Below are 24,613 nucleotides of genomic sequence, written 5' to 3'. Positions count from 1 at the left end.
GTTGGAGTAGGAGCCTTTCTGAGTCAATACTCAACTACTCACATACTACTTCCTTGTCCTTTTTTTTCTCAGTGCTTCTTGCCAGCGGAACGCAATTATGCCATTGGGAACAAAGAACTGTTGGCCATCAAGTTGGCCTTTGAAGAATGGTGACCTTGGCTTCAGGGAGCTCAACAGCAGATCACCGTATAAATGGATCATAAAAACCTTGAGTATCTCCATCATGCTCAGAGTCTAAACCATCGCCAGGCCCATTGGTCCCTCTTCTTTACCCGATCCAATTTTATAATGCGTTACCACCCAGGCAATAAGAATGGACATGCCGATGCGCTCTCCAGGTCTTTCATCACTGAGGATGTGCCCAATACATAATAGACCCCATCAAGGTCATCCTCTCTGCCACTTATCCCATGCCACCGGGGAAGACAGTGGTTCCTCACCAGCTTCGACGGAAGGAGCTGTAATAAGAACATAAGAACATAAGAACATGCCATGCTGGGTCAGACCAAGGGTCCATCAAGCCCAGCATCCTGTTTCTAACAGAGGCCAAAACCAGGCCACAAGAACCTGGCAATTACCTAAACACTAAGAAGATCCCATGCTACTGATGCAATTAATAGCAGTGGCTATTCCCTAAGTAAAATTGATTAATAGCCATTAATGGACTTTTCCTCCAAGAACTTATCCAAACCTTTTTTGAACCCAGCTACACTAACTGCACTAACCACATCCTCTGGCAACAAATTCCAAAGCTTAATAAGCATGGGTGTAGCTTGCTTATCGCGGCGGTTACTGCCCCTACTACCCCTAACTAATCAAGCTAGATATTTCACTTGGATGCAGCTCCATCACTGCTCTCTACATTAATGGTGGGGGTGGAAGGGGAATAGAACAAGGAGCTAAGAGAAACAGATAAGAATGAGAGAAAAAATGTGTGAGGCTTGCTGGGCAGACTGGATGGGCCATTCGGTCTTCTTCTGCCGTCATTTCTATGTTTCTATGTTTCTATTAATTGTGCGTTGAGTGAAAAATAATTTTCTCCGATTAGTCTTAAATGTGCTACTTGCTAACTTCATGGAATGCCCCCTAGTCCTTCTATTATTCGAAAGTGAAAATAACCAAGTCACATCTACTCATTCAAGACCTCTCATGATCTTAAAGACCTCTATCATATCCCCCCTCAGCCGTCTCTTCTCCAAGCTGAACAGCCCTAACCTCTTCAGCCTTTCCTCATAGGGAAGCTGTTCCATCCCCTTTATCATTTTGGTTGCCCTTCTCTGTACCTTCTCCATCGCAACTATATCTTTTTTGAGATGCGGCGACCAGAATTGTACACAGTATTCAAGGTGTGGTCTCACCATGGAGCGATATAGAGGCATTATGACATTTTCCGTTCTATTAACCATTCCCTTCCTAATAATTCCTAACATTCTATTTGCTTTTTTGACTGCTGCAGCACACTGAGCTGACGATTTTAAAGTATTATCCACTATGATGCCTAGATCTTTTTCCTGGGTGGTAGCTCCTAATATGGAATCTAACATCGTGTAACTACAGCAACGGTTATTTTTCCCTATATGCAACACCTTGCACTTGTCCACATTAAATTTCATCTGCCATTTGGATGCCCAATCTTCAAGTCTTGCAAGGTCCTCCTGCAATGTATCACAATCTGCTTGTGATTTAACTACTCTGAATAATTGTGTATCATCTGCAAATAGGCCCACGATTCTTTGACCTCAGGACATCCAGGCCAATCCAGAATGCTTTCCACCCTGCAACGATACTATTGGTGACCCACTATGCGAAAGGATACTCAAGCTTACATCGAATCCTGCCCTAATGCACCCATCATAAACCTCCAGCTGGAAGATCCTGGGGACATTTGCAACCATTTCCCATTCCAAGCGAGCCTTGGACCCATATCGCCACGGACTTTATTGTCGGTTTGCCTGTCTCCAATGGTAACAATACCATATGGGTCACAATTGACCGTTTCTCCAAAATGGCACACTGCCCGGCCTCCCTTCAGCTCCTCAACTCGCCAAATTGTTCTTTCGACATATATTTAGGCTCCACAGCCTCCCCAAGCACATACTCTCTGACGGGAAGTTCAATTCACCGCACGCTTCTGGAAATCCCTCTGTAAGAAATTCGATATTTCATTGGACTTCACCTCGCCCTACCATCCGCAGGTCAACAGCCAAACAGAGAGGACTAATAGAACATTAAAATAAGTGCTGCAAGCCTATGTGAGCCTGCGGCAGGATGACTGAGCTGACCTTCTACCATGGGTGGAGTTTGCACTAAATTCCCACCAGTCAGCCTCCACCAGTTCATCTCCATTCCAGGTGGTCTACGGATGCCAGCCTTTGCCACCTCCTCCGCTTCGGCTGTCCATGGCATCTCCAGCAGCCCAAGCGATGACTCAAGAATTACACCAATTGTGGCGTAACACCCAGCAGGAGCTCCAGCGGGCTGCCCAGAGATCAAAAAAGGCCTTTGACGCACATCACCGCAAAGCACCCCAGTTTCAACCCGGGGAAAAGGTATGGCTCAGTACCAAATTAATTCAACTCAAGCTGCCTTCTGCTCGTTTCGCCTCCAGATATATTGGTCCTTTGCCTGTACTCCACCATCTGGGTCCTGTTACCTGCAGACTCCAACTGCCTTCCTCACTGAAGATACACAAATCCTTCCACATTTCTCTACTAAAGCCCCTGGTCCTCTTTGGATTTTCTAAAAAACCACCGGACCCTCAACTGCTGTCCTCGGAAGCTGATGTCACCTATCAAGTCTGAGATGTCCTGGGCATTAGAAAACGTGGAAGAAGATGGGAATATCTCCTCTCATGGGATGACTTTGGGCCTGAGGAGAACAGCTGGGAGCCTCTGGCCAACATCCTGGACAAGGATCTAATTCGGCAATTCCATGCCAAGCATCCTCGCAAACCCAAACCCTCATGGGGGTCTTAAGAGGGGGGTACTGTTATGACCATCAGTCACAGACAGCTGTAACCGCACATACTTACATCTTGCACCATCCTGCTTCCTGCTCTGGGCCTTCTGGCAGCGCGGTCTAGTCTCTGCCGCCATGTTCCCTAGGGCTCCTCGTGGTGGATTAGATGCTGCCATCCTCCACATCGACTCAGGTCCTTACTAGGCGAGCACACCACCAGACCCTCTTTTAAAGCCCCTTCAGCGGGAACCTCGGGGGCGTCCCAGATTAATGACATCATAGCATCAGACTACTTAAGCTCCACCATCTCCCTCAGCTAGCCGACTTGGCAACGAGTTCCACTACTTCCCTATGAGCTCCTGTCTCTACAGTTCCTGGTATGTCGCCATCAGATCTCTCGAACTCTGGACCCTGCCTGGTACCCGCTCCTTTGGGACCAATGTGCGCACTCTACAGGGACCTGGTCTCCTCGGGCTAGCCCTGCGCCTTCCAGTAAGTCCTATCCTGCAGGCTCCCTGCTCCTCGGGGCCACCTCTGGGAACACCTTCACCACGTGGGAGTTCTCTTTCCGTGATTCCTCACTCCTCGGGGAAGTACCTACGTTTTCGCCTGGGACTATAGGTACTTCCCTGCTCCTCAGGGCAGTACCCTTGACTTTGTTACCAGGTACTACCAGTGCCTCCTGCTCCTATGGACTGTTCTACGTCATTCACTGGAAACCTGACTCGGGCTTCCCTGCTCCACGGGTTGACCTACATCATCGCACCAAGTACCTCCTTCACTGTGCAGCTCCACCCCTCGGGTTTGTCTCTCTGGAATACCTCCTGCATGCGCAGTGTCGTGCTCCCTGCTCCATGGACCTGCCTAGTGCCATCTCTTCCGGAGGTCTCTGCCCAGGTACTGACCTCCAGCCTGTTCTATGTACTGTGGGAATCCCTTCCTGTGTGTCTCAGCCCCACTCCTTGGGACCACTCCATAGCCAAGAATTCTCTACTGTGCCAGACCTCGCCTCCCAATGATGTAGACCTGTGGGGCTCCTCCCCATAGATAGTAACAATGGTCAATTCGGGCCAAGGGCCCACATACCCACAAACCACTACACAAAGTAGATGCACCCACTGAGTCCTGCACAAAGAATCACAGAGAGAGACAGCACTACCTTCCCTGTAGTTTGTCAGCCAACTTTGCTTATTTTGTACTTTTTGATCTTTAGATAAATGCATCTGCATCTGAGCAAAGGTTCCTCACGTTCAGATGAGCACAACAGATTCAATTTGGAATGTGCACTGCAGTCTGCATGGCCACTGCTGCCGTCTTACCTGTTTGTTCTTTTTCTCACAACGAGAGGCCGTTTCCTCCTGGGTAGTCTTGACATGCTATTGTAATCTAACATCTCATGCTGCTCCCTGACTTGATTTTCCCAGTCAGTGGAGCAGTAAGACAACATCAACAGAGCTCATTCAAGTGTCCTTCAGTAGGCACCTTTGTTTTGGAAATTTACTGCTTGTTTCAAGAAAGTCTGTGTTGCTCCATTTCTTCTCAATCTATTTTCGTAAAGATTCACTATTACTTATTCATACAATCATCCTTCAAGATGAAGTACAGTTGAAACTTTTGAATTAGAATGTCATTTTTTTAAGAATGACGGTTAAAAATGCATATTTCTCATACTGTAATATTTAATCCTCATTATCATATCCATACTTTTGATTTTGATCTGCAAAGTGTTGAATTCATTCATGAACCTTTTCAATATGATAGGCATCATTTTGCCCTGCTTTCTAGAAGCATCCCTCTGATAGTAACTGAATCTTCTGACTGCGTGATCAGGCATATTAAAAGTGGTTTTCAAATATTTTAATTTCCTTCTCTGGAGCTATTTATTCTCTATAGAGTATCCACACTTAAAATGGTGTCCTGATTTCAGAACCTAAGACTTCAATGAAATATAGTGAATGAAAATGGATCCCAGAGAAACATTTTTATTATGTGGTTGTTCCTGAGAGCCAAAGTCTCATCGGTTCTTAGGCACTATGAGTATGTTATAAGGTCAGTGTACATTTCCTTGTATGTGCATTAGAAACAGGGTTTATTACCTAGGTACTAATGTAATGACATGCGATGCACATATACTATATGCTATATGCTATAGTATATATATATAGTATATAGTATATAGTAGAAAAAGCTATGCTAAGCATACTGCATGTGTGGTATACAAGGTGCACTCTTAGAACATAGGCCCCAGTTCTCCCACACTAACTGGTCCAAAGTCAAAGGGGCATTTACTGTAGCTTAGAGGAATACCCTCAACCTCTTATGATCCCCTCCCTTCAGATTTCCCCAGAGCACTACTCCAGTACTGTCATTCTCACTAGACACTTTCCTCGAAACCCATGGCACATGGGTCAAAGAGGCAGCACCACTAAGAGGTACCAGATCATTACAGGTATAAGAATCTCTTCCTGTTGGCTAGGCATTGGGGTGCAGGGAATCATCCAAGAGGACGTGCAGTGAGGAAACCATATTGTTGAGAGGAAAGCCCAGGGCACAACCTTTCCCAATTTGTAAAATGCTAGCATGCTGAATTGGTGTGTTAGGAGTTTCCTATATCCCTGGACAGGAGCTTAATATCATTGCACTAAACGTTTGTGTTAAATTTAACTCTTATACAGGCCTTTAGTACATAGTATTATATTAATGACTAATTAGGTCATTAACATGCTATTTAAGAGCACAGTATTCAGAAGTTTCTATTCAGGTAAATGTATGCTTACTTGCATTAAAAAATAGTTTAAAATTTGCCCCCTTTAGTGCAAGTAAGTGAGAGGGGCTAGGTTGGTGAAGGGGAAGTAAATGTGGTAATTTCATTTTGAAATCCCTGCATGGACTTCAACACATATACTTGTATCCATGGGCTTGCAAGTGTTAAAGTTACTCTACCTAAATTTACCATATGCATAGAAACATAGAAAATGACAGCAAATAAGAGGTAATAAGGTTCTTCTAGAATGACCAATTTACTTCCTGGTTCAATGTTTAATCCCATCTCCCCTTCCCACCCCTGTTCCCCCTCCAGACTCATCCTCCTTCTAGGCGCAACCCCCTCTTCCCTCTGCCAGGCTCAAATCCACCCCCCCCCCCCCACTTCAGCTCTGTCTTTCATCATGCTCAGCCTTAAGCCATGACTATTCAGAGTGCTGCCTTCAAGCCTACCGGCTCCTGGGGAGACTAGGATTTTGTCAGCACCAAAGTTCAATCCTATCCTGGGCTGCAAAAGCCAAGAGACTCCAGTATAGTTAAAAAAACAAACACAAAATCCTTCTTAGCTGACCAGCTTCCTGACCAGCTGCTCCCTGTTTCAGGGCATGTGGTGGTGTGAATCAGGCCACAGCGGGTGCAAGGAACAGCCTAGTGGAGCTCTGGAATGGAGGGGACAGCATAGGGTGAAATGGTGGCAGTGACCAGAGAAAGTGGGGAGCACTTGTCCCACTAAGGATGGGCCAAGGGAAAAAAAAGAGTAGTGGTGGCTTGAAGGAATGGTGAGGCCTTAAGTATATACTTTCCTTAAATGAATTCCAAGTGGTACCACAAGGGCTGTATTATTTATCCACCCTGGATTATTGCAATGCCTTATATTTTGGGCTTCCCAATATTTGAGGGCATTTCAGATAGCACAAAAAGCTGACTGGTGTTGTTGATCACTGAGTTAAGAAGGAAGCATATTCTACCAATTCGGATGCATCTCCACTGGCTTCCCATAACCTCGAAAGCAAAATTGAATTTTGTATCGATGATATTTAAGGCCTTGCAGGACTTTGGGCCAGAATATCTGAGTTTCTAATTAGGTATACCTCTTCAGGCACCATACAGTCCATGAATCAAGAAAGCTAGATGTTCCAAGAGTTAAATATTATCATCTTGGTCAGAACTAGGCCCGTTTTGGTTCCTGGCCTATTAATATAGAATAGCTTACCCCTGGCACTGAGACTGAAGCCAATTGAATGCAGTTTTACAAAGAGTTGGAAGAAGCAATGATAGGACATGAGTTGGCAAACTAAATTCTTCTTGAGTATTGTTTTTTAATTTGCATTATTTATGTAGATCACATATTTTGTGTATTTTATGTTATATATTATTAGATGTAACCCACATTATGCAACAATGTTGAAAAATTAGGGAATATACATTTTTAAATAAAAAGAAGGAAACCACCTCTGTCATCTTCTGTCTCATGCAGGCCAGTATTCTTACTGCTGTCTCCTGGTCCCTCACCAAATTTTGCAGAGAAAATATAATATTCTGCATGGATAGAAACTTCTGGGCAAATTCTGCATTGCACATATTTCTCCCACAAGTATGCACCCCAGTGCTATTCAGGCATATCTCTGATTGGGAGGGTGGGGGTCGGGGGTTAAGGAAGGGCTAAGTGTGTACCTAGGATGTCTGCTCACCCATTGGATTTGTGGTTCTATGGCCATCAGTGAGGGCAGATCTAAGGCACCTATCCCTTGCCACCCTCCTGCACAGCATCTGAGTCATCTGCAGGCACATTAAAATTTAAAGCACCTGCATGGTTAGTTCTATGTTAAGGGCTTTGGATGTAATAATCAGACTCGGCAATGCACTGCAAAGCCTGTGAACAATTTTTATGTCTTGGATTATGATGCAAAAATGAAAGCAACACTTTCTCTGCAGGTAATATTTCCATTGGAAACAATGAACATATGTTTAATTATACAACGCTATGGGATGGGAGTAATTTTCAAAAAGATTGACATTCTTAAAATTGGGTTTTATACTTGTAAATGGGTTTTTGAAATTGCTACAATATATGCCATTGAATTGTCCATAGCTTATACATATATAAGTGCATATTATGGGCCAGATTTTTAAACCTACGCGCGGGCGTAGATTTGTGCGAGCAACCCAGCTCTAGGTTAGCTTCTCATTCTAAGCATTTAGAGTGGATTTCTCCTACTTTATATAGGCTTAATTGGCTGCCAGTTACTGAGCGTGTTGTGTTTAAAATTGGCATGATAGTCTATAAGCTTCTTGCTTCAGATTCTTCATATTGGCTTAATGCATTATTACGGATTTATAAACCTGTAAGATATTTGAGATTTTCTCAAGTGAATTTTTTAGAGATCCCTTCAGTTCGACATGCTAAGTTGTTTAGTACGAGGGAGACCTCTTTTTCCATAGCAGCTCCTACTCAGTGGAATCTCATTCCAGTGGAATTGAGGTCTTTGGATGATGTTAAAAGATTTAAATTAGAATTTAAAGAGTTTTTGCTCCGCCGTGCTTATAATATGTAACAGCCTGAAGTATGTGTAATTCAGTTTTCAGTGAAAAGAATGTGAGAATATGGTTATTAGAAAAATGAGAATAATGTGAGTAGAGTAATGGCTATGAGCTTTCGTTAATGTCAACTGACGAATAATAAACAACTTGATCTAGGGACATAGATACCATTATTTGGTAGAATTTTTCCCCCAGTTTCTGTGAAACTAATCATTTTTGTCTGAAGTGTGTGTTTATTATTGTTTTTATTATGTATGTATTTTTTGTTCATCGCCTAGGCCTATTCCTCTCCCTTCCCCTACCTAACCCACCCCCAGCCGTATCTAAACCCCCCCTCACCTTTGTTGGCGAACTTGCGCCTACCTCTAGGCAGGCGTAGGTTGTGCGCACCGGCACTCAGCCGGCGCGTGAGCCCCCAGCATGACCACTGTGCCAGAGGCCTCGGTCCCGCCCCGCCCCTGGCCCGCCCACTTCCCGCCCATTTTTTCAAGCCCCGGAACATACATCCTGAGGCTTGCGTGCGTTACTGGGCCTAATCAAATTAGGCTCGACGCGTGCAGGAGCGGGTTTTCAGGGTTACGCGCGTAATATAGGCCTCATTAAATGGTGTACACCATATTTTAAAAAAGAAAATCAATGGTTCAAGTAAGGAACATTAATGGATTCCTCAGTTTGCTACTGAAGTTAATCAAGTTCTGCTAGATGAGGTTAGCAGTTGCAGGTCTTGAACCCTGTTAGATGTGCAAGACACTTGGAAGCTATAAGACTGACAATGAGTCAGGTTGTTACAGTACCTAAGAAATGCTAGCTCAACCATGAGCTCCTTTCGTTTGTTTATATGCAAGAGTGGAAATGTAGCTTAACATATTAATCTGACATTGATTGGCTGAAGTACCCAGCAGTACTTCTGTTCTCCCTTAGCAACAGATGATGGATGCTATATTAAGAGTTGCCAAACGTTAGGGTACGTAGATTCAGGAAAGAGGAAGAGCTGTTAGTTGGAAGCTAGCCAGATTAGCAGCATGCTTGCTGTGCATCTGTTGCATTCTGTCTCTGTATTTGCTGTGTGAACTTAGTAATCTTCTTTTTCTTCTTCTCTTATCCATTTACCAAAGTCATATTTCTTTCCAGTGATGAGCACATTTCAAAGCTCATGGGTAGGCCACAGCATGATCCCACACTGTACAGCAGCATCTTTGAGCAATGGGAAGACCAACGGATGCTGCATGGTCTACTTTTTGCTACAATTTCAAGTTTCAAGTCTGGTAGAGTATTCCATTTTGCCATGTTGGCTCTTGACCTACCAACATGGTAGGTACTGATGTAATTTAGGACATTTCATGTGGTCTGTTTCTCCTCTGACCTTGCAGGAAGCTACTTAGTTGCTCCGATACCCTTGTTAATCCCAGCATCATGATCTCCAAGTTGCGTCTTCTGTATCTCCTCTCGGGCAGTGATAGGCATTGTGAGTTGTGAAGAAGTTCCTGTATGATCTCAGGAATTATTATTTATGCTATTTGCTGTGGTCTGACTATAGAGAGGATGTCAGCTCTCCTCTGTTTGCCTCTTCCTCTCTGTTTTACTGGCCATAACTCTTCAAATGTCTGGTGATGAAATTCCAGCAAGGATGTACACACTGTTGAGATTGATTGGTTTAAGGCAACCTGTGAAAATTCAACAACTATCAATTGACCAATTTTCATCACAGAGGAAGGGCATTCCCATAGCAAGCAAGTGCACTCGTCACTGGAGTTACATATGACATTGACAAACACTTAGATTCTGATCACACCTGGGTGTGTTCTGCAGTTTGGGTTTGCAAGTTTATGGATGATGTTGTTTCAGGTGCTGACTTTTCTTTTCATTTTTTTTTTCTATGAGGAAAGGAAAGAGTGTGATTGAGGTATAATGGATTTGCACTGCCTGAAGAATCTAAGTGATCCAAAAACCAATGTCCTACAGTCCTCATAAAATTATTTATTTATTCTTCAATAATCAAAATAGTGCTAGAGGCCAAAGTGAATGAAAGGAAACATATTTAAAAGACAAAAGAAATATTAAGAAACAATAAAGACTTAGACATTCCAAAATGTAAAAGGTCACCGCTTTGCATGTCTCCTACTCCAACAGATATGTTCAGATCTGCATTAAACAATTTGAGATTAAACACTTGTCAAAGGAACTAATGAGTTTTGGATTGATTTCTGTCTTCAGAAATGCTACCCACATTTTTGACAAGTATGATTTATAGTGCATTCTTTGAATCTGTTCATGAGAGGAGCTGTTTATTATGTTTGATGGACAAGGTTTCTAACGTTCCCAGTGGAGTGTGCAGATGGCGGGAAGAACAGTAATCTCTGAGGCCATCTCTCAATGTCTGGGGCCATGTCTTTTATAAATTTGTAATCAAGGATCTCAGGAAACTAATGAGGACAGACTGTCTCAGAAATTGTTTTTGTGACCTTTGACCAATATAATGTTCTCTGAAAAATGTATGGTTGGTACCTCTGCTGTTTAGCAAATGGAGCTTGTATAGGCAATCAAGAAACTATATTTTTTTTTATCATGACATGATGCAGGCTTAGTTTACATTTACAGTTTTATTATGAGAACCTGGTTAAGTTTTATTATTGCTTTATCACAGCAAAGAAGTCATATGTACACCATCAAATTATTCCACATTGAATTTGTCAGCACAAATGAGTTACAAGGGTGAAGTACAGTATCATCTAATGAGGTCAAGGGCAATTATGTAAGCTAGAACTCAGTCACAAGGGGAAGTTCATTTTATTTTAAAGAAATATAATTAATAAGCTGGGGGAGGTTCAGAAATAAATTATAACTGCTGCTACAGTTGCTAATTCCGTAATTTATACTACCTTATACTATACCTACTAGAATATTGTTTTTTCAGCTCTCTCCTGGAGGCACACCTAGCCACTTGGGTTTTCAGGATTTCCAGAATGAATATGCATGAGACATATTTGCATACCCATAGTCTCCAATGTATACAAATCTATCTCATGCATATTCATTGTGGAAATCCTGAAAACCCAACTAGTCAGGTGGGAATCCAGGAGAGGTTTGGGAAACACTGCACTAGAACATGTGATTTATTGATGGATATGAATGCACAGTGCACATGCCCTTATGTAACACTGGCATAATTGCAACTGGCTAGAATCCAGGACTTCTGTCTTTCAGAAAAGTTTTTTTCAATTTCCCAAACTTTGAAGAGTTTCTTTAGTAGAGTGAATGAACATATGTTGGCCTTTAACCAAAGAAATTCTATCCTGGTTTCCAAAGATTTCTGAAATTGTAGAAACTCTGAGGTCCATATTCAGACACAGTTTGGATAGCAAAGACATAGCCAGATAAACTATTGAATATAGTTGGCTATCTTAAAGTTAGCCGATTAACTATAGCCAGCTAACTTTAGGACAGTGCTTTGCCTAATCACACTTAGGGGCGGATTTTCAGAGCCCTGCTCGCCTAAATCCGCCCAAAACCGGGCGGATTTAGGCGAGCAGGGCCCTGTGCGCCGGTGAGCCTATTTTACATAGGCCTACCGGCGCGCGCAGAGCCCCGGGACTCGCGTAAGTCCCGGGGTTCTCCGAGGGGGGCGTGTCGGGGGCGTGTCGGGGGGCGGGCCCGGTCATCGCGGCGTTTCGGGGGCGTGTCGGCAGCGTTTTGGGGGCGGGTACGGGGGCGTGGCTACGGCCCGGGGCGGTCCGGGGGCGTGGCCGCACCCGCCGTACCCGCCCCCAGGTCGCGGCCCGGCGCGCAGGAGGCCTGCTGGCGCGCGGGGATTTACTTCTCCCTCCGGGAGGCGTAAATCCCCGGAGAAAGGTAAGGGGGGGTGTAGACAGGGCCGGGCGGGTGGGTTAGGTAGAGGAAGGGAGGGGAAGGTGAGGGGAGGGCGTTAGAGGATTCCCTCCAAGGCCGCTCCGATTTCGGAGCGGCCTTGGAGGGAACGGGGGTAGGCTGCGCGGCTCGGCGCACGCCGGCTATACAGAATTCATAGCCTTGCACGCGCCGATCCAGGATTTTAGTGGATACGCGTGGCTCCGCGCGTATCTACTAAAATCCAGCGTACTTTTGCTTGTGCCTGATGCGCCAGCAAAAGTACGCCTATTCGCGTTTTTTGAAAATCTACCCCTTAGCTGGCTAAGACTTCTGGCTAACTGAATATTGGAGTTAGCCAGCTAACTTAGCCGGCTAACTCATCTCCTTTCAGTTACATCGCCAGTGTGCCCCTGTCTTATCCAGCTAAGTTCTAGCTCCCTAACTTATTAACTGGCTAGAATTTAGCTGGATATGTGCCCACATTTAATTTTTGAGTTAGTTGGCTAAATACTTTTGAATATGGACTTCTTTGATATTATTTCCCGATGAGAATCATTGTTTCACTTTCTAGCTTATGAAGCATCAGAAACATCAGAAGGACTAAACAGTTTTTTTTAATTTGAAAATTTAGAAATATTTATATTTATAACATTATACACTTGAATCAGAAAAACCATGTCTGAGACTTAGAAATAACAAAAATCAAACAAATATTGGAAGAAATAATGTTCCATGGGTACTATATAAAGGAGACTCAAGAGAAAAAAATAATAACTGTAGAAACACATGACTATTCTTCTTGCCCAGAAGAATACAATAAGCACTCTCAGAGAGATAACAGACATATCAACCTGTTGAACAATTGGGATTTCTAGACTATCAGATTGCTGAGTCTGGTCCATTACTCTAGGAAACTCTCTGCTGTCTCAACTCATAGAGCACATATTTACTACCATCCAATTTAATGTCATATTTTAAAGGAATTCTCAGCATAAATGTAGCAATCCCCAGAGAAATCACCTCCTCTTTGAGGTCATTATCCAAAAAAACCCCAAAACAAAACTGCGTGGACAAGCTATCTGGCAAAAGATAACCAGACTTAGTTTTTGGGTACTTGCCAGGTTCTTATGATCTGGATTGGCCACTATTGGAAACAGGATGCTGGACTTGATGGACCCTTGGTCTGACCCAGTATGGCATTTTCTTATGTTCTTATGTTCTTATGATACTTATCACGGACATTCAATGGGACAAATCAACTCGCCTAAAATTATCTGAGTAAAAACACTAAAACTGATGTGGGGCTTAGCACCCAAACCCACCTCTCTACCAAGGCCCCCAAAAGATCTTTAAAAAGTTATGGGCCTATCATCTGAGGAGCCTCCTTGCCCTCCCTCCAAATTCAGAAAATATATGTGGCTTCCAGGACCCCTCCTAATCCCCACGTGGAATCCCAAAGCAATGCTGGATGCCACTGGAAGCACAAAGATTGTACCATGCTGTGGGAGTTTGGGGGTATTTTAGGTTTGGTGGGAGGGTTCAATGGAATGTTGCAGGTAGGAGGGGGTAAATTAGAAGAGGGCCTGCAGGGCACACACATGTTCCAAATTCAGGGGGAGGGAGGCTCCTTGGGTGACAGGCCCACGATATTTTTAAAAAACATTTGCAGGGCTTGGGGGACAGAGGAGGGCTCTATGTCCTACATTGGTTTTTATTTTTTATTGGGGTAGGGGGAGGGGATTGGACCTGTAGGCCTGCAAACATTTTTTTTGTTTGTTTTGCAGCCACTTAACCAGCTATTTGTTGAAAGTTATCCGGGTACATGGATCTATTTAGACTAGCTGTGAGGATGGAAAGACTTAGCAGGGGTGTTCAGCAGTGTGGGTGCACTGTTGAGTACCACTGTCTGTCTATCTGTCTTACTGCTTGATTCACTAATCACTATGGGGTTTTTCCTTTAGACACAAAATGGGAAAAAGCCTTAATGAATTTGGGCCTTAGTTTGCTTGCTGTCCTAAATGTATCCATTTATGTTAGCTGGATAATGCTGAAACATCGGCATTTATCTGGCTAACATAGCTGCTGGAGAGTCGGCCCTAACTCAGGTCAGTCAGTGTGGTGGGATGTTTAAATCTTGCTATTTATTCTGCTAAAAGTGGACAAACAGCACTGAATATCAAGCTCAAAGTCTTTTGTTCCTTTACCCTTTGGTGAGAAAACTATAAGAGTATGTATTGTGAATACATTTTACTTGTTTAATGTTTTCTTGTGAATTTTTCCTTATAACTCAGTGTGTGTATTTTTTCATTTTGGGGTTTCTGTTTGTGGATTTTCCAAACTCTTATCTTGTTCCAACTTTTTTTTTTTTTTATAGATATGCTGAACTTAGCACTGACAATAGAAAATCAATGTAACCCAAAGGTACAGCTGAAAAACAGAATACTTCAAATTTTCAATATTCAGCTAGAAAAGAGCTCCTAAATGGATCTATCTAGCAACCGTCATAAATAGCCTCAAAGAATGTGTGGCTTATGAATAAAGCCTGTAATACTTAAGGCTTGGTATAATCATAGGTTGCAGATAGATTTGTTTATGCACCTACCGGTGCGATAAGGCTGGAGCACAATCACTGTATGCTTAAAGTCACTAGTGAGTGCACTTATCTTAAAAATGCCACGTAGAGAGAGTTGGCTTGCACGGTCCTGAAGTTGCCTCCGACACTAAAGTGTTTCGGAGTGTTGTACTCCTTCCTCAGGGATCTCCAGGTAAGAACGAGCCATCTACATGGATCTGCGTGGAAGATAATACAGCATGAGAGTTCTTTGTATGTCAAACGACTAAAGCAATGTGTATAATGGCGGTCAGAGATGGAAAAAGAACTTACTCCATGATGCCTGGTCAGTACTTAGCTTTAGAGCGGCGAATGCTTATGCGCTGTAATGATTCAAAAAATAAAAAATAAAAAATGATGGAAATAAGAGAAACATTCATTGAATGTGAGGAAACAACTTCAGTATATTAGGATCGATATGGGTGGTTGTGCAGTTGTACTTACGTGCACTAGAATGAAGTGACCTGCCAGCGTGCCGTCTCAATTACTGACAGCTCGGGTGTCGAAAAGACGCCAAATTTAAAGAAATTCCATCGACCAAAGCGGTCGGAGGAAGTGACGTAAGTATAGCATCGTAGTGTGATCCTTAAAAGGTGATCGACGTCAGGTGGGGATATCCTTAATTGTTGATACCAAATATGGTTGATGACGCGATATGGCGGCCATATTGGCTGGGGGAATGCCTGTTTGTTAATACCAAATATGGTCAATGACGTGGCTGAGGCAGCCATTTTGAAAGAAGTGAGAGAGGAACTCATCCGGGGAGTAGAGCGAACTGCCTTGGGGAATGTTTTTGTTCAGATCAGGGAAAACCACTCAACCTTCTCATTGAGTCCTTGAGGTTCAACAGATCGCAAACGAAAAATCCATCGATTCTCTTTAAAATTAAGTAGAGTCGAACGATCTCCCCCTCTCCAATTCGGGGGGATGTGTTCCAAAATGACCCACTTAAAATCCGCAAATGTATGTGGACATGTGATGCAGTGTTGAACTAAAGGTGCTTTTAAATCTTTAGTATTGATCCTGCTGCAATGTTCTGTCAAACGGGTGCGGATCTTGCGTCTGGTGCGTCCCACGTAGACTCTGTTGCAGGGACATTGGAGAGCATAGATGACAAACTCAGTGTTGCAATTCACTTGATATTTGATGGGAATCTTAAGACCAGTTTGGGGGTCTTGCCACTGTATGCCTGAGAGCAGACTGAACAATTGCCACATGCTGTTTGCCCAGCCCCCTGTGGGTAAAAAGGGAGGACCCTATCGACTGCCCGAACTATCCTTTGTTTGATGTTGGTACCTCGGGAATATGCAAACATAGGAGGGTCTCGGAAAATGGCATGGGGACTGAGTACGTGCCAATTGTTCAAAATGGCTGTTTTAACATGGGATGTGAGGTTGGTGTATGGGAGGACACAGATAAGGTTGGTGGCTTCATTTCTTTGTCTATATTGGAGTAAATGATCCCTGTCTGAAAAGGTTGCTCTTTTGTATGCTCTTCTAATAACTCGGTCTGGATAACCTCGTTCTCGAAATCTGTGACCTAATTTGGCTGCTTGATTATGAAATTCTTGGGTATCAGAACATAGTCTCCTGATGCAAAAAAATTGACCCACCGGGAGACCTTCTTTGAACGGTCTGGGATGATGACTTTCGAAACGTAAAAAGTTGTTTCTATCTGTGGTCTTTCTGAACAAGGTTGTATGGATGCCTGAATGATCTTTGTGTATTTGAATGTCAAGGAAGGATAATTGACTCGCATTGTAATTTAAACTGAATTTAAGATTGGGGTTGACTTGATTTAACCATTGATGGAATTGTATGAGGGATGACTCAGTGTTGAACCAAATGAAAAAGATGTCATCGATGTACCGTGACCATAGTTTGATAAATTGAAAAAATGGAGACGTATATACATGATCTTCCTCAAATTTTGTGACATATAAATTGGCTACGTCTGGGGCTACAGGTGAGCCCATCGCTACTCCATGGGTCTGAAGGTAATATTTTTGTTCATATGCAAAAAAAAAAAAAAAACAAGTCCCGCTGGATCCCCCCAGGCATGGTAGACGAACAAATCAAAGCGTTCCAGACATTAGTCCTACAAGACGTTGCTGCAGTGGAATCAACACAAACACGCATCTTTTTCAATTTGTCCAAACAAGAAAACTTAGCACTTAACAGTCTATCAAGCAACACTGAGATCATCATCAAACCGGCAGACAAAGGAGGGGCCACAGTCATTATGGACCGCATTCATTATCAGGCAGAAATATTACGTCAATTGAGGGACGAGAAATATTATTTATTGTTGGATGACAATCCCACTTCTGAGTTACAAAAGAAGATACAAGATGTATTATTCGAGGCACAAACTCAAGGATTTCTTACTTTGAAAGAATATAATTTTCTACAAGTACCATCACCACGAGTTCCCGTTATCTACGGAGTACCTAAGATTCATAAAACCTTGACCAATCCGCCTTGCAGACCCATAGTTTCTGCAAACGGTTCTCTTTTAGAACCGCTAGCAAAATTCGTAGATCTTTTTCTACGTCCAGCAGTCAGAAACTCAATTTCTTATGTACAAGACACCTCAGACATGCTTCACAAACTCGCCACTATTCATAATGTTTCAGAGGAATGTCTTTTAGTGAGTCTGGATATTGAGGCACTCTACACCAATATCCCCCAAATGGATGCCCTACAACTAGTTGGGGAAGTCGCCAATAACAGAATTAGACCACAACGCATACCTGCGGAGTTTCTGCTGGCCCTCACTGAGCTGATTCTATTCAACAACTTCTTTGCATATGAACAAAAATATTACCTTCAGACCCATGGAGTAGCGATGGGCTCACCTGTAGCCCCAGACGTAGCCAATTTATATGTCACAAAATTTGAGGAAGATCATGTATATACGTCTCCATTTTTTCAATTTATCAAACTATGGTCACGGTACATCGATGACATCTTTTTCATTTGGTTCAACACTGAGTCATCCCTCATACAATTCCATCAATGGTTAAATCAAGTCAACCCCAATCTTAAATTCAGTTTAAATTACAATGCGAGTCAATTATCCTTCCTTGACATTCAAATACACAAAGATCATTCAGGCATCCATACAACCTTGTTCAGAAAGACCACAGATAGAAACAACTTTTTACGTTTCGAAAGTCATCATCCCAGACCGTTCAAAGAAGGTCTCCCGGTGGGTCAATTTTTTTGCATCAGGAGACTATGTTCTGATACCCAAGAATTTCATAATCAAGCAGCCAAATTAGGTCACAGATTTCGAGAACGAGGTTATCCAGACCGAGTTATTAGAAGAGCATACAAAAGAGCGACCTTTTCAGACAGGGATCATTTACTCCAATATAGACAAAGAAATGAAGCCACCAACCTTATCTGTGTCCTCCCATACACCAACCTCACATCCCATGTTAAAACAGCCATTTTGAACAATTGGCACGTACTCAGTCCCCATGCCATTTTCCGAGACCCTCCTATGTTTGCATATTCCCGAGGTACCAACATCAAACAAAGGATAGTTCGGGCAGTCGATAGGGTCCTCCCTTTTTACCCACAGGGGGCTGGGCAAACAGCATGTGGCAATTGTTCAGTCTGCTCTCAGGCATACATTGGCACACAGTGGCAAGACCCCCAAACTGGTCTTAAGATTCCCATCAAATATCAAGTGAATTGCAACACTGAGTTTGTCATCTATGCTCTCCAATGTCCCTGCAACAGAGTCTACGTGGGACGCACCAGACGCAAGATCCGCACCCGTTTGACAGAACATCGCAGCAGGATCAATACTAAAGATTTAAAAGCACCTTTAGTTCAACACTGCATCACATGTCCACATACATTTGCGGATTTTAAGTGGGTCATTTTGGAACACATCCCCCCGAATTGGAGAGGGGGAGATTGTTCGACTCTACTTAATTTTAAAGAGAATCGATGGATTTTTCGTTTGCGATCTGTTGAACCTCAAGGACTCAATGAGAAGGGTGAGTGGTTTTCCCTGATCTGAACAAAAACATTCCCCAAGGCAGTTCGCTCTACTCCCCGGATGAGTTCCTCTCTCACTTCTTTCAAAATGGCTGCCTCAGCCACGTCATTGACCATATTTGGTATTAACAAACAGGCATTCCCCAAGCCAATATGGCCGCCATATCGCGTCATCAACCATATTTGGTATCAACAATTAAGGATATCCCCACCTGACGTCGATCACCTTTTAAGGATCACACTACGATGCTATACTTACGTCACTTCCTCCGACCGCTTTGGTCGATGGAATTTCTTTAAATTTGGCGTCTTTTCGACGCCCGAGCTGTCAGTAATTGAGACGGCACGCTGGCAGGTCACTTCATTCTAGTGCACGTAAGTACAACTGCACAACCACCCATATCGATCCTAATATACTGAAGTTGTTTCCTCACATTCAATGAATGTTTCTCTTATTTCCATCATTTTTTATTTTTTATTTTTTGAATCATTACAGCGCATAAGCATTCGCCGCTCTAAAGCTAAGTACTGACCAGGCATCATGGAGTAAGTTCTTTTTCCATCTCTGACCGCCATTATACACATTGCTTTAGTCGTTTGACATACAAAGAACTCTCATGCTGTATTATCTTCCACGCAGATCCATGTAGATGGCTCGTTCTTACCTGGAGATCCCTGAGGAAGGAGTACAACACTCCAAAACACTTTAGTGTCGGAGGCAACTTCAGGACCGTGCAAGCCAACTCTCTCTACGTGGCATTTTTAAGATAAGTGCACTCACTAGTGACTTTAAGCATACAGTGATTGTGCTCCAGCCTTATCGCACCGGTAGGTGCATAAACAAATCTATCTGCAACCTATGATTATACCAAGCCTTAAGTATTACAGGCTTTATTCATAAGCCACACATTCTTTGAGGCTATTTATGATGGTTGCTAGATAGATCCATTTAGGAGCTCTTTTCTAGCTGAATATTGAAAATTTGAAGAACTTAGCACTGTACAAATGTGTCATGGGTAAATCACAAATTTTGCTGATCGCTGAAAGTTAAATAGTTAAATGCCATCGTTTCCTAGAAAAATTCTTTTAGTATAATGCAGTTTATCGTAGGTAGAGTGTACAATATATCAGTGAAAACGTTTACTACTGTGTTTGCTGATATTTTCTGAAATGTCCTCATTACAATTTGATTTCATATTTCAGTACGCAGGCAATTGTCAGTCCGTAAGAATACTTACGCTGCACACAGGGGCTTATGCAGTAAAAGTTAAAATGCAGACTAAGGTCATTTAGAAAGCACAGAAAAAGCACACTATACACTGATGTGCGTGCATGTTAGGTCCTAACCAATTTTAGCAGGTAGAAGTTAAAATTTGTAATGATGGTGAAGCACCTCTAGGTGGTGTTTTTCAATGGTCTGCAGCAGTGCTGGCAGGAAAGCTTTCATGCCCCTCCTGCTGGTGAATATCAAGGCCTTCGGGAAGGGTAAGGCATGCATGTCTTAAGGTAAATCAAGGACTGGATTAACTTGTTCCTGATGAAACAGAGCCCATTGGCAACCCCATTTGTATATTGTAGCAAAAGGGACAATGGTTAAACTAACATGAAAACTAAACTAGCATCTAGCATTTTATTCACTCAGACAGCAACTTCATTGTTGAAGACAGTAGAGTGGCCTTCACATAAGAAAATAAGGTCCATCGAGTCCCAGCATCCTGTCCCAGTGGTGTAACCAGAATTGATTTTTTGGTTGGCACAAGGTTAACATGGGTGGGCTGTAGGCATGCAGCTCTGAGACCTACTAGTGGTTTTCTTATTGATAAATAATGCCATATACTGCACCCTAGAATGGCTTTCTAAGTAATTTGCAACAGCCATTATGCATCATTCGTGAAACTTTAAAACATTTTACCTGAATTATTTCAAGCACTTACCAGCATTAAAAACTTCCTGCAGAGGTACTTGGGGGGGGGGGGGGGGAGCGTTGCTGCTATGCACAGGGCCGGTGCAAGGGTATTAGCCACCCTAGACAAACCTTACAGTCTGGCACCATCCCCCCACCTCCCCATACACAATTTTAAATTATGCATTTATAACATATTTTACATAAGTGACATTCTGAGGTAAAATTAATATATATGTTGTGATAATTTCATGCACTGTTGTGATGCCAACAAGAAAACTTTGCATCTCAGAATTCATATGGCATCACACCTATTGTGATATATTTCGACATGGTCCTCCCGTATCAACACAGTACTATCTGCCAACACTCAAAGAATAACAATCCTACCTATGAAAAATAATCCCACAAATATTACACCAGAATCTAAAATATCAATACACCTCCTATCAGGAAAACAGAACAGGCCAAGCTACAGGCCAAGCTACAGATCCCTACAGAGAAACCACATGCTAAAAGAATGCTTCATCTCAGTCTTTGCATGCAGAACACAAACCCTCACCAAATACAGAATAAAGCCACATAAAGTATAAATAGAAATGTGCAGACAAAAACTAATTGTAAAACACAACACGCCAGACTCTATACAGTGCAACAATGGAAAAACAAAAATGTCACCATTCCTCATGAAACAATCAATAAAATCAAGATATATAAATCATTAATCATAATAGTAAAATCATACCAATAAAATAATTTCAAAACAGCTGATGAATAGAATATCCAATAAATAAAGACTCATGCAAATTTTGAAAGCTTTACCAAACACCAATAAAATATTTCAAACAGCAGACATATCACATACTACCCAATAATTAAAATGGTAGTCAATCAATAAAAATGAACTTAAAAAGCCACCTTTACTTACCATCTGCAGCAGTTCTCCTACTCCTTTCCCTTGCAGGCCATACCAGAAGCAGCAGTAGCTGCTGAAGCTGTCCTCACGGTCCTCTTCCTTAGGGCCACAATCAGTCTCTTCTCTCTCTCTCTCTCACACACTCACACACACCAGTCACACCCTCAGGACCAGTTTGTGTCTCTCACACATCAATCATCTCCCCAACCAGTCTCTCTCTCTCTCTCACACACACAAGCACACACATACCAGTCATCTCCCTGATCAGTCTCTCTCACACATACACACGTCACCTCTCTGGCCAGTCTCTCTCAATCACACAATGCTTTCACTCTCTCCTACTTACACACAGGCTTTCAATCACACACATGCTCTATTTTACTTACACACAAGCTCTCAATCACACACATGCCCTCTCTCTCATAGTCACAAGCCAGCCAAAAACATGCTCCATCTTTCTCTCGCACACACATTGACACACACAAGTACCCTCCCTGACTCACATATACACCACCTACACACAGAAACACCTTCCCTGTCTCACACACATTAGCACCATTCCTTTCTCACATACACATCACATACACACACACACACACAAACACACACACACACACACACACACAGAAGCTCCATTCCTTTCTCACATACACATCACATACACACACACTCACACAGAAGCACCATTCCTTTCTCACATACACACACACACAGAAGCACCCTTCCGATCTCAAATACATATACACACAAAGGCCCCCAGCTGAACAGCTCGTCTCCGGCAGCTAGCAGCGCCGGTCTTCTTTTCGGCCCCTGCCGGCCTCACCTCCAGCAGAGGCTGGCTGCGCTGATCTTCTTTTCTTTGGCCCCTGCCAGCCTGGTGTCCGGTGGCAGCTGGCTGTGCCGATCTTCATTTCTTCGGCCCCCGCCGGCCTCGTCTCCGATGGCGGCTGGCTGCGCCGATCTTCTTTTCTTTGGCCCCGCCTGCCTGGTCTCCAGCGGCGGCTGGCAGCGCCGGTCTTAATTTCTTCGGCCCCTGCTGGCCTGGTCTCTGGTGGCAGCTGGCAGTGCCAGTCTTCATTTCTTCGGCCCCCGCCGGCCTGGTCTCCAGCGGTGGCTGGCAGCGATGGCTTGATAGGCCAATCCACCCCTGGATCCCACGACGGCCATGCAGGTCCGGTGCTGCACTTCTGGTTCCAGTTGGGTGGGCCTGGGTCCAAATTGCATGGGCAGCTGCCCACCCAGGCCCACCCATGGCTATGCCACCAGTGGCCAGTCCAAGTTGCAAGAATCTGGCAGATCTCGTAATGTAGATCTATTTCCTGTTATTTTCACCCAGAAACAGCAATAGTTAATAGAATATTATGGACTTTTCCTCTAGGAACTTGTTCAAACCTCTTTTAAATCTTGCTCATTACTCCCCAATCATGATTTTATAAACTTCTATCATGTCCCCTCTCTTCATTTTTCCAAGCTGAAGAGCCCTAACCTGCTTGTCCTCTCATCATAAGGTAGCTGCTGTTCCTCATTTTCCATCTTTAAGTTTTCATGATCATCTAATTTATTATAAAGCATTGAAAAAATGAGCTCTTTGGGTTCACTTTTAATTGTTGCATGTATATTATTACATTATTTCTGAACTTATTTGTTTAAGAGTAAATATTTCAAGGGATTCCACACATAAAAATGCCTTCTACATGTATATTTTCAACTTATGCATGTAAACTGGGTGGAACTAGGCTGCTGGTGCTAATCTTTAAAAAGGAGATGGATCTGCTTTTAAACTAGAACAAGGAGGATAGCTGACAATTGCTCAGCAGGTCACGGTTCAGAGGGAGAGAGCTTCAAAAAACTACTAATGAAACAGGAGAATTAGGGCATCCCAAGAGAGATTTTCCAATAAAGCAAAAGTAGTCCATGTGTCTACAAGTAAAGTATCACTTGAGTTAAATGATTCTAAATTATCCCTGCCAACTGATATACAGGTTGTTAATACAAACAAAAGAATTTCGACATGCCAGTGCCAGAAGTCTAAGAAGTAAGATTTATTTATTTTATTTAAATTCTTTTACTATACCGATACTCAAGACGGTGTCTTATCATACCGGTTTACAATAGAACAGGGGGAAACCAATTAGTAATTAAGTAGAAGGTAAAGTTACATTAAACAGGGAGCGAGAACATGGGAGATGGAAGACAGGAAAGATTTTTAAACACGATAACTGGAGAGTGATAAAATAATCAACGAAAAACAATATAGCAGTGAGACCTAAACAGAGATTTATCCTAAGGAGATTATTAACATAATATATCCTGTGGGATGGGAGACATGGGAAGGTGAGCTGTGGGGGGGGGGTGGTGGTGGTGGTGGTGATAGGGCAGGGACTGGAAATGGGGCGGGACTGGAGAGGGGAGGGGGGGAGGGATTAGGGAAGAGGTCGAAGGGTGAGAGTCAATGTTGGTTGATAGAGGATTTCTTCAGCGGTAAGCTTGTGTGAACAGCCAGGTTTTCAGTTTCTTTCTGAAGGAGAGATGGCATTGTTCCTGGCGTATATCTGGGGGAAGCGAATTCCAATGGAGCGGACCTGCTGTCGAAAGTGCTCGCTTGTGAATAGAGTTGTGGACCGAAGATTTGTTGCGGGGGGGCCTTGAGCGAACCTTTGTAGGCGGTTCTGATCGGCCTATCGGAGGTATGTAGTTCGAGAGGGATGGCGAGTTGGAGTGATGATTGCTGGTGGACGGATTTGTGGATGATGGTGTGAGCCTTGAAGAGTATTCTAAATTGGATGGGTAGCCAGTGTAGGATTTTTAGGATAGGTGTGATGTGGTCCTTACGACGTGTGTTTGTAAGGATCCTGGCCGCTGCGTTTTGCAGCATCTGTAGAGGTTTAGTAGGAGAGGCGGGGAGACCGAGTAGCAGAGCGTTACAATAGTCGATCTTTTAAAACAGTATGGCTTGCAGCACTGAACGGAAATCCTGGAAGTGTAAGAGCGGTCTTAGCTGCTTCAGGACCTGTAGCTTAAAGAAGCATTCTTTGGTTGTGGCGTTAATGAACTTTTTGAAA

The sequence above is a fragment of the Rhinatrema bivittatum genome, chromosome 1 (assembly GCF_901001135.1).
Source record: "Rhinatrema bivittatum chromosome 1, aRhiBiv1.1, whole genome shotgun sequence".
Taxonomy (NCBI): Eukaryota; Metazoa; Chordata; class Amphibia; order Gymnophiona; family Rhinatrematidae; genus Rhinatrema; species Rhinatrema bivittatum.
Note: the sequence above shows the minus strand (reverse complement) of the source record.